This window comes from Haplochromis burtoni, unplaced genomic scaffold (genome assembly GCF_018398535.1).
Source record: "Haplochromis burtoni strain Fernald_Lab_line unplaced genomic scaffold, NCSU_Asbu1 Contig_2, whole genome shotgun sequence".
Lineage (NCBI taxonomy): Eukaryota > Metazoa > Chordata > Actinopteri > Cichliformes > Cichlidae > Haplochromis > Haplochromis burtoni.
This window is the reverse complement of record NW_024582363.1, coordinates 1,489,753-1,498,970: the sequence shown is the minus strand read 5'-3', so window position 1 is coordinate 1,498,970 and position 9,218 is coordinate 1,489,753. Positions and strand designations below refer to the sequence as shown.

At 39.3% G+C, this 9,218-nt stretch overlaps 1 long non-coding RNA gene across 1 annotated transcript; it reads right to left on the bottom strand.

Moving 5' to 3' along the window:
* Window positions 1-3,982: 3,982 nt before the first annotated feature.
* On the bottom strand, window positions 3,983-9,046 carry LOC102297837. The gene is made up of 3 exons (XR_315248.2): window positions 8,849-9,046; window positions 5,262-5,345; window positions 3,983-4,691 (listed from the first exon to the last, which is right to left on the bottom strand). It is a non-coding gene; the product is annotated as an uncharacterized LOC102297837 (long non-coding RNA).
* Between the last annotated feature and the right edge of the window lie 172 nt (window positions 9,047-9,218).

Here is a 9,218-nt window from a genome sequence, read left to right as displayed (position 1 = left end):
AGGCACAGGGAGAGCATGCAAACTCCACACATAAGGGCTACAGAACGGTATGAGCTGTTAACTTTCTTATTCAGTGTGAGAGTGGTGGTGCACCAGCATGCCGCCACTTAATCCAGCCAGAGATATTGCATTAAAAGATGCCTTGACTGAGAATTCACTACAGCAATGCTAGCAGCTCTTTTAGACTTCAAGGTTTTCTTTAAGATGTCAACCCTGCAGAAATGGTGTCTTTATTTTAAGCACAAATAATGATCTTCTGTGCAGACATTCCATAAGTAGAATTTTTTTCTTTTTTGTTATTTGAAAGAAAAGAAAAGAAACGTCTGAAGGCATATTTTCCCCACTGGCTGATGGAAACGTTATATTCTTCAGGTCATGTGGTCTTTGAACAGATATTGTTCAGGGGTGAACTGATAAAAGAAAACTTCATGGACATACATCTAATAGTTGTTGAGGAATTCCTTTTGAACAAAAGCAGTGGTAGATTTATCCATGTGTAAACTAAATATGGTTACTGAAACAGAAAGAGCCACATTGCTATGATGCTACAGCAGTGGTCTAAAGATTGAGCATTGTTGTGGTGCTGGTTTCCAGCCTGGCCCATGATAAATCTAATTTATCATATTATGATTAAAAACATAGAAGTGATTTTTTTTTAGCACTGTTAATTGGATGAAAAATAAGCAATGCTCTATAAACATGCAGCCTGTGAAGAGAACACGTTTGTATTGTTTAAATGTCACAAATAGAATGTTGCTAAAGGCAGCACTAGATAATGATGCAGCATACAAGATATGTATTTTTTTATTCACTCTTCTCACACGCAGACAAAATGATGTAGTTTGTTACATTGCATGTAACGCTATTCTTGTGATAAAGGGCTATTCACTCGGTCAGTGCTTGATCAGCCGGGGTTAAAGGTTACATTTTCTTTTCCCATCTAAACGCACTGACGGAAGAAGATAAATCCTGACATCAGTTTAATCGAAATGTGCTGGTGCTTTGCCATGATCTAATTTCCTTTCATCCAAGCCCTCTGGTTATCCACAGGCATCTCGCCGCGCTACAGCAGCCAGTGGAGATAATAGCCGGGGTTATGGATTGACCGGTGAATCATCTTGTACTGCTGCTGTGAGCGAGCCAGGTACGTGTTCGGGGCCAGGTTGCTGCGTTGCTTTTATGCGAGAGCCTGGGCTGAGAGCTCTCCTGTTTCTCGAGTGCAGACGAGGTCTCGCCAGGGCCACGGTGCAGTGAAATGGAAAGCATGCCATTCCCTGTTCCGCTTGATGCCGTGTGACTGTGAGAGGTTGTGTCATGTTCCTTGGCTATTGACTCAATGACTTGGGACTTCACGACAAAAGCCTGAACCCGTGCGGGCTCTCTGCGTGCTGACAGAGAAATGTGTCTTCCACTTGTCTTCACATTGACCCGCGGACTCTGCAAGACTGACGTGTCCACGTCCCCAAAGTCTCACCTCCTGAACCTAAAAAATAACCTTTCCACGACCTCGCCTGTCTCTCATGCTCTGTTAGCCTTGGGTCTGGCTGCCATCGAAACAATTCAGTGAACTGGTGTTTTTTTCCCTGATACAGCTATGGATTACCTGTCTGCGGCAGCTTCCGCTACATGGATGACATGGTTGAGAATTCACCCTTGTGTGAATCATATTATTCTCTGTCACAGTGGGTTGAAAAGTCAAAGCACAGAGTAAGCATAAGCCATTAGCTGGTACTCAAATGACAGCACACAGAGCCAGACCTTCAAGGCTGCCTCTGCCCTGGGGTTCATCCAAGAGACAAAAATCACCATATGTCCTTCGTTTGTTGGAAGAATTAGGAGATGTGGGCTTGCAACTGTGCTCGTAAATGATGATGAATTCTTTTTACATTGTATGCAAAGAGAACATTCTGCATATCTGACTAATGCCTTGTCCAGTGACGTGGCTCAGACAGCTGACCTGATTTATTGCAAGGTTTCCTGCATTGTTAAAAAACAATCTCTGACTCAATGACAGAGGCCCAATTAGGGCCATTCCTTTGATGCAGAAAAGGTCCATATACAAAAGAGACTCTGAATTGCAAATCCAGTTGTAGCCCGTCCTTGCTTTCCCCTAATCTAATAATGTGATCCATCATTTCTACGGCGACAGCTCTACAGCCCAGGCATAGGACAGAATCCCACAGAGGATTAGTAAGATGTTTGAATATCCATATATTTAGCCCTATTTAGAGAGAAAAAATGCATATTTAGAATAATGCACTGGGCTATTCTTTTACATTTCACCCGATTATACCTCACGAGATACTTCAATTTCATTTTTCCAGATTTAACTGTTACTGGTTGTTGGTAACCTTCTAAAAAGCACTTGACATCCATATACCTTCAAGACTCAAGATTTTTTTTTGTCGACTAAAAAAAGAGGCCCGTTTCCTGCTCAGTGGTGGCGCTGTTGTTTGAGGGATGGCTCTGTTGCAGAATCATCCATTACCCTGATGAGCTCGCAGCCCCAGAGCTATGACAGCACAGCCACACGATGAGCGAGACAGCCGACTGCCACTATTTGTTCCACTAAAGCATTCATCACACTAATTACCCATGGTGCCAAACAGCTCCAGCAGCCCAGTGAAGCTTTGGCTGCTCGTTTGGAGACGAGGTGAGGTAGGGAAACCTCAGATGAGTCTAAACAGGAGGCTGTCCTCTTTTTTCTGGCTTTCCTGCACATAATTAACTTGGCACACCAGCAACTTGACAAATTGGAATGATGAATCTGGCCTCTATGAATAGATACAAATACATGATCAATCAAAATACCGGACAGTGTTCTCAGTCTGAGGAAATGTGGTGCTGTGAAGGACAAAAGAAATGTCTTTGCTGTGAATGACATTTGGTCTTCTGGTAGAAAAGTGAGAGGGAGGGTTTGTGTCTGGTGTGTTTGAGCTGCGAAAATGTAGAAGCAAGTCAGTGCTAAGTGGGTGGTGCAGAAAAAAGTGGTTGCAAAATCTCACCATTTCACAATTCAAGTGCCAATTTTTTTTAAAAAAAAAAAAAACATTATACTTTATCCAATTTTCAATACATAATGCCTTTTTTCTAAAGGACTACACTTTCAGCCTGCTTTCGATAACTTTTCCTTCGATGCAGACAGATGCAAAAGCACAGTCTCTCTGAATTATAGTCATGTATGCCACCTGACCTTGGAAAGTACCAAGAAAGACTCTTTGGTTTCTTTAAATTTCTGTCTCATTCACACTTAGCCCCCAACTGTCCATGTCCCTCCTGGCCTTCACACTGCCGTCTGAACTAATGTAGCATCCAGTACATCAAAACATCCCAGCATTACCTCCCCGCAGTGGCCACAGATCAACTGATCAAGCACAAAGAAACTTCCTAGAGACAGCAAATCCTCCCAGCCTGCCTCACAGTTGCATTTTAAGAATATCACTGCATCTCACTAACTAGGGCAAGAAAAACCACCAGCATAAATGACACATGGCCAGCCACATGACAGCTGTTAAAACACTCAACTAATTCTTTGATGCCATGTTGAAAAAAAAAAAAATAGCCTGTCATGAAAAGAGAGTGTGTTTGAAACTCTTCATTTCCTGATAAATAATAATAATAATAATAATAATAATAATAATAATAATAATAATAATAATAATAAAATCACACCTGTAATATTTTTTGCATTGTTTGTTATGTTAATCATAAATATTGCTCTCTATATATTTGTATTCTTAACTTCACTATTTATTGTTAGTTACTGTGATTCAGCTTCTTGTACATTACAGTTAAAAGCTATAGTAATTACTCATTAACACAGATGTTTTCTGATGTAAACTGACTAAAAGATTACTGACGACACTGTTATGGTCAGTCACAATTTTAACTGTATATAACGTTGACTTGTGCATATAAAACTATGGGGTAAATAAAGTCAGAAGTAAAAAAGTAAAAGTAGATAAATTTGAATTTATAAAATGGTAAGCAGAGTTTGACTTAAAGCACGAGACACAAGAGAGATAAAGTGCAGACCAAGGTGTTTATTCATCAACATTAAAGATTTAACTGAATCTTCATTGAGGCTAAATGATCTTCTGGATCAGAAAGATATTTAGATCTGTATTAGTTTCTTATGTTTTCATTTAAAATTATTTTTAAAAAATTGGGGGGCGTATTTCTCTTTGTGATGAAATTACATAAAATGCGCAATTTGATCACATTGCTAAAGGAGCATCTCAGAAATGTGTAAATCCAGAACTAGATCAAGCTCTATAAATGAATCACTTCTAAGTTGAGCTGAACCTCACCTCTGGTAAAGTCTTCCTCAAGATCAGTACCAAACTTTTAAACAAAGCTGTTAATAAACAAACGAAAGCAATCCTACGTCCTAAGGTAACTAAAAGCACTGTTAACCACAAGTGGCAGCCCTTTCAGACTGCCACTGATTAACCCATGAACTGAATGTGATATGATTTGCTAAATTAGGTTAAAGAAACAGAGTAAAAATCTAAGATGCACAAATAATAATAAAAATGCACAAAAAAATCACACTTAAGTATATTATCTTAAAGTAAAGTTTGAATTATGTCTTCATCCTCTTCCATTCCACTTAATTAACCACTTAGTGCCTCCACCCGGACGGTAAGGTGTGCACAGCGCCCCCCTGGGAATTTATTTGGCCTTAACACCTGAAAAACAAAACACAACAATGTAAGAAACTCATCATGTTATTGCCCTCATTATCCATGACTTTAGAGACTGGACAATAAAAATATTTTGTAATGGCATAAACAAACCTGTCAAACTAATTATGCGATCCTTTCATCCGAAAGACCTCTATCAGCATCAACTGAAAGGCTACCAGCAAATATGCCTCAAATTTTGCACTTAAATATTAAAATACTGTAAAATGTTACAATAATAATACAGTCATCTTTAGTTCTCTTATGCATAAACAGGTCAGAAATGTGTGCAGTCCACATTAAAAGGTTTGACTAAAGCATATGTCTTGTTTAAAATGTTATCTTATTTGATCAGTTTCAAAACTGTTTACAGTTCAAAGCTGAGTTGAATGTAATTCTATCATTTACAAAGCAATGTGGGTTAATCTCATACGAGATAATGAGTGCTAGTCTGAGTGAGGTCAAAGGTTAAGTAGGATTTTGTACAATTCCTAATGAGGATCCCAACATTTCGCCAGGATGAATCTGTTCATGAGTGAGACGAGCGTTAGCGGTGCGTTATAACTGCACACTGACCTGTAGCACAATGTGTCTCTCAAGCGTGAAATCCACCTCATGAAGAATTCTGCAGCTGGCCTGAAGGAGTCAGAGGTCAGCTGTCTGGGGTTAATAAAAGGTGAGAGATGGTTCAGCGGTCACAGGTGAAGCAAAGGCTGTGCCGTGTTAATCTAACTCACTAACTATTGTTGCTCTCTGACCAGGATGTGAACCGGCTAAAGAGCCTAAGAGGTACCAGCTTTGTTTCAGTGGCTGCCAAGGTTCACAGCAGGGTGACAATCTACAGGCTCTCTTTACTGTCCAGCATCTAATACCAGAGACATAAACATGAAAAGGTTTTAGTCACTAGTTACTGTAAAAATTACAATTGCTATAAATGATAATGTAAGATACTGATTTTAATATTAATTGTTGCTCCGGTTCAACAATCTGTAGCAGAAACTTCCTTGTTCTTTAACTGTAAAATGCATGAAAATCAACTTTTGCTCATTTTTTAAATGTCTTGTTTTAATAAGTAAAACTTTGTTGTTAACACTTCTTATTATAGTTTAATTTAATATGTAAAATTCAGTAAATGTCTAGTGTACATCTGCTTATTCACAGAAACTTGATTCCCACTGTATTCAGGTTAAAAACTCTAGAAATTTTATTCAAGATGAAGTTGTTCTGTGTGTCAGAAAAGTTGGATGTATTCTCAAAAATAAAATTTAAAGCAAACTAATTGTGACAGGCTTGCACTTTAGACACTTCCCACACAATTGCAGTCAGAAGAGTCACAGGGATCATATTCTCTGTATTCTCCGGAGCTTACTGTGATTTTTTGGTGTTAATTGTTTTTTTTTAACAAAAGCACATTGAGCTTATTTTGCAAGATTGTAAGTAAGTTATCAGATATAAAATTCTAGGTTGTTGATAAGTTTGATAAATATAAGGTTGAAACTTGTGTAACTGGATTAGGTTTCTTTTCAGAAAAATCTGGTTAGACACAAACTGTGATTAATTCTTCATTAGTATTTAAACAATCGAAATATCACAGGGATATAGGGACTACCCTTTGAAATAAAAGTGGATGCACATTTATTCCACATAATTAAATAACTGGTAGAAGCTAGATGTAACAATTAATTTGCTTTCCGCTCACAAAATGGCAAATGTTTCTTTCTTTTCCAGAAATCATGCTAATGCTCATGTATATTTCACTTTTGAACTTAGGACTGGTTATATGCTGACCATAACCTTTTCTCCACATGCACAATCCCTTTGTTTTTATTTTATTCTGATTATTTTTTTTAAATATTGATGTATTTTGCCTCGCCCAACCACATCCAGACACTACACATTTCACTTTGCTGTGGGTACAGTTCAGATATTGAGTTGTTATTTTGCAGGTAAATTGGACAATTTGATTTGCAATGGTTTGTTTCTACATCATGGCCTCTGGGTCAGGTCATGACATTTCGGAATCTGCACACTTACACACAGTCACTGCTAAAACACAAACAGACGACATCCACTGCAGGATCTGAAAGGCTACCGTGCACTTTTAGCTCACAACCATTAATCTTGTTACCGTAATGACTTTACACCACACCCATTCACTGCCAAAGCTGAGAATACTACCGGATATTCCTAGAAGACTATAATGTGTGCTTTTCTAAAAGCTCTTTTGGTCAAGTAATTCCTTGACAATACGCTTCATCATATTACCTGCTGAACGTAGTTTTCTCATGTCATATAAACTCATCAACCACCTTCACACTATATTTTATTCAGATTTTAGCTTGACCAATGTTTGTCATGTTCAGAATTATAAGAGCAAATTTTCAGTAAAGTGACATCAAGCTTGCATTAGAAACATTCTGCAGATTTCTGAGCAGGAAGCCAGAGCTGCCTCCCACTGCACTGCAAACAGTCATATCCTGGTGGTTTTGCCCACACAGCAGGTCTCTCCTGGCCAAACTCTCCCTCATTTTGTTTCCAATTAGCTCGCTTTCAGCTCCCCCACTGGTGATAAGTCATAAAGGGCACCAGATCACCAAAAACAGGAGGGATTTATCATCTGTAAACTCCTAAATCTGTGATTAACATTAACCGGACCCATCATGAGGGAGAGCGGGGGAGGGGAGAGGTCAGTGAAATAAACAGTGTGAAGGAACGCATCATCCACATTCAGTGTGGTAAACACTTTAGCCTTGACCTTCCACTGCTGATTGGTATTGGACATCAGCCGTGTGTTTTGTTAGCAGGCGGGGCAAGGCTTGTTTTGTGTGCGAGCAGTCGCTGGATGACTGCAGCTCTGGCCGTCTGGAAGAACGTGACAGCACACTCAGCCTCAGGACTCATGGAGCATGAGTCAACAGTGAAATGGCCATACAGACATTTTTACATGGCACTGACTTGCCATCAAAGACATCCATGGACATCAGACTGATTCCATTTGAGAAATCCACAACAAATGAAAAGAATGGTTGTGCTACACATAAATACACCAAAATCAAACAATGCAACTGTATGGAGACACACAGCAACACTGAGTTTAATACCATAATCAAAGTCACCAAATCTACTCTGAAAAATGCAGTAGCTTTATGGATATCAAGTAGCGTATACGCCAATGCAGCTGCTCTGAGTGAAATTCAATAGATCATGAACATGAGAGACAGAAAGGGCAGAGGCGCATGTGAAGGTGTCATCTCTTCAGCTAGACATGTAGCCACTGGTTTTCTTGTATATATTTAATTCCCATATATCTTTGTATTATTGCTATTTGAGGAGGGATAACATAAGTTTATTTATTCGGTTTGTTTAATTTATATTTAGAATAGATTTTACAGCCTGTGCTAAAACAATAATTTTTGTGTGTTTATACTGAGCATTTCACAACAATCTATTTACAGTAGATCTGCACTGGAAGTCAGGATGTTTGGCAAGTTTACTGATGAAAGCTAAAAGTCCAATATGTATCTCACCCATACATAAACTAACTTGTAAACGTTCTCTCTCAAGAAAGAAAGAAAGAAAAAAGAAAAGGTTTTAGTAATTTCTAAAAATGTCTTCTTATCTGATTAGTCATTTGGTGTGAGTGGATGATTACGTGATTACAAAGTCCACAAAGTGACTGCAGCTAAGACAGGGCAGAGGAGAGGTGCATTAAATGTATTGTTTATAAAAGAAATGTATAAAATCGATCTCTTTTTGTGAGTGAAGTGGATCTAAAAAAGGGAATTTTTCTGCGTAATTTACTGACGACACTAGGTGGCATCAAATAACTGCATTTAGAATCTGAATTGGCCCCTTCGGGGTCTTCGCGGGCAGAAGCAGTCTCTTTATGTACCAGTATAACATGAGTACTCATAATATACATTATGGGTGATATGATGCAAACTGTGGTCATAGTAAGTAGTCATAGTGCAAAAAACAAAATAAAAAAACAAAATAAAAAAAACAAAATAAAAAAAACAAACAGAAAAAACCCGTTCGTGTGCGCACACATGAGAGAGAGAGAGAGAGAGAGAGAGAGAGAGAGAGAGAGAGAGAGAGAGAGAGAGAGCGATTGGACAGGGGGGGAAAGCAGAAAACATAACAGGGAGGATGTGAACTCTTACCCTCTTTAAAGTCAGCTGAACCCCCGCACTGCTGCTCCGAGACCAGCTTCTCCACGCGTTAACTCCGCCCCAAACCCGCGTCACCGATTCACAGCCGGTGACGTGCGGGCGCATCACTCTCCTCCTCCGTCCCGGAGCAAAGCATCGTCAAAATCAACATCCATCACTCCCCCTCTTTGACTCTCTCTCTCTCTCTCTCTCTCTCTCTCTCTCTCACCCTGTCGTCTTTTTACTGTAACTTCTTACTGATCGCGAGAGCTCGGAGCGACTGGAACGCCTGGTCGCGTGACTCCATCCCTAATGAAGGATCTGCTCGCACGGCATTCTGTTTAAAGCTGGACACACAGAACAGAAAGGATCAGATTGTATA